Below are 2,378 nucleotides of genomic sequence, written 5' to 3' on the forward strand. Positions count from 1 at the left end.
TTTGTTAACGTTAAGGCTAACTTAACATTACAGACCAGGCAGGAGTGGGTTTCTGTAGATGACTTTTGTCTCTGGTGCGTGGAGATGGTTGCAGTTAGAGTCTGGGGAAGCCCACGGGTGAATCATGGCTATGGATTTCCTGTGGGAGCTGCTGTCTCCCAAGCAAAAGTGGGTGCAGTCCCCTCTGCTGCTGTGTAAATCTAGGCCTACATAGGGCACCCCTTTCAATGCACTGGGGTTCCTTTACAAAGAGGTGTGTTGCCACAGGTATCTTAACCTTTTCTGTGTGTAATTCCAGATGTCCCTGGATGCGGGCGTATTGAGGAGCAGATTCTCTCTGATGGTGAGCCAAAGGCCTTTATTTAGGGTTAAACACAACTTACAGAGCTTCCAAGCCTGGAGTAGCCTCTGCCCTGCCCGGCAGCATGCGGAGCCCAGCAACCCAACCAGCCAATCAGGCAAGGGATCACACACTGATCACACTCTAGGCTGCCCAATGAGTTGCCTGGTCACGCGCTGGCCACATGGCTGCAGCTCCCGCCTCTGCCGCTCAGCTCCCCCATCTGCCGAGGAGACACTGCCCATCACTGGCTCCAGGCTGACTGCAACACATCCCCCTTTTTTGTTTTTTTGCCATTGTGATTCCAGTGAGGGTAATGAAGAAAGGGAGGAAGAGGCCGCCATGAGTGTCAGTCGGACCCATGGTGCAGGAATCCACTGCGAGCCTGGATCTGTGGAGACACAAGCACAGCCTCGCGCCCATGTTATCAGTCGTACTGCTTTTCCCAATGGCCCATCCCTGGATCCCGCACCTCCACCATGGCTTTACTAGGTTGGGATCGTTCTTTTCCGACAAAATACTGCAGCATTGGTGGGGCCTCATCCCCTTTTCCTTATCCTCATGGTAACATATTTGCCATAGCAGAATTCGTACTTCCACCAACCCCCCACCATGGAAGCAGTGAAAACTACTAAGAAACTCTTTGTACGTTGGTCATCAGTCAGTTTGGAGATATAGGTTGTTCCTACAGTGAATAGTTGGTGGTTTCCAACAGCAACTGGTTTATGGATGGAAGAAAATTTCTCTTTTTTTGTTGAATGCATTTCTTCCTCCTGAATTCTTCTAAAAGGCATCTTCATCAATTCTTGCTGTTTCTCCAGCTGTTTGAGGTTATGGAGTTTAAGTGGTGATCCTGGTAATGGCTGGCAAAAGATGTCATTCACAGGGGAAGCCCTGAACCTATATTTAGGATGACTGCGTAACAGAGGTGTCAGTATAATCCCTTTATATTCACAAGTTGTGATTTCAGCTACGGAGACAAACTCGTGCTTAGCTTGTGGATGGCAGGTATACATCACTGTGCTTGATCCGGGTAGTTTTTCTCTGAAGCTACAAGGTGTGCCATTTCTCATGTCTACAGGATAGTATTAGGTCATTTGCTTTTCTGCATTTTTTGTAGGTATCTCTTTTGCACTCTCTTTTGGATTTTCCTTTTCTTCTTGATCTGGTTCTGACAGTGGGTTCTTTATCATCATCTTCCCAAGACAGTATTCTTCGACACTTATTTTCTGACGAGTTTCTTTCTCTTCTTAAAAAGGCGTTCCAACAATTCTCCTGTAGTAGGACCGTTGTAGCCCTTCTCTTCTTCCTCACTGCCACTGGATATGAGTGGAAGGATATCCGCAGCGGTCATGATGATGTAGTTACACAGAGCACCACTTGCGGGCAGGCTGAGCTTGGTGCTGGGCCGGTTCGTCCTGAAGGGGGCGGTGCGGCACGGCCCGCCCACCGACCACAGTGGGATCCCACCAAGCAGCATGGCCGCCACTTCCCTGTCCTGGCGCCTGAGGGTTGCACAGAGCCGGGCGAGCCGAGGCGGCCACAGAGCCACCACCACCGGCCCCCACTGCCAGCCAAGTCTGCCCTGTCCCGTAGTATCACCCCGACCTTATCCCACGTTGGTGGGTCGTACACTGTATCAGTACTTTGATGCGGTTCTTGCTCATGCGCCTGTATCATGTGCTGTTTCAAATCAGACTCTTCTGCTGCATTTTTCTGCTCCTGTGTCTTGAAGTTCCCCATCGTGTTTGACTGCTTACCTCCGTCCTGCAGGAGGCACTTGTGAGCGCAGCTTCCTTTCAGGCTTTGTTCAGTTGAGCTACGCCCCCGTGCAACAAGCGGGTCTGTCACCTATCTCTGTCCCTGTTCGGGCGCCATTTGCTGTACCTTGTGGAGGAACGGACTCGGTCCTTCTGTTCCTTCATTAGGTATGAACCCGTAGTTCCCAGCCGCTTACTTCTTTCAAGAGGCTTTTAGTGCATGCACAAAGGACGCTTCCTTTCAGTATAAATTCCGGAGTTCAGCTGGGCAGTGCGAC

At 50.5% G+C, this 2,378-nt stretch overlaps 1 pseudogene; it reads right to left on the reverse strand.

Moving 5' to 3' along the window:
• Window positions 1-550: 550 nt before the first annotated feature.
• LOC148596127 (endoplasmic reticulum lectin 1 pseudogene) lies at window positions 551-1,820 on the reverse strand (annotated as a pseudogene).
• Between the last annotated feature and the right edge of the window lie 558 nt (window positions 1,821-2,378).

Source organism: Tinamus guttatus, unplaced genomic scaffold, assembly GCF_059628265.1.
Source record: "Tinamus guttatus ecotype Peru unplaced genomic scaffold, ASM5962826v1 Tinamus_guttatus_pri_ptg000030l, whole genome shotgun sequence".
Taxonomy (NCBI): Eukaryota; Metazoa; Chordata; class Aves; order Tinamiformes; family Tinamidae; genus Tinamus; species Tinamus guttatus.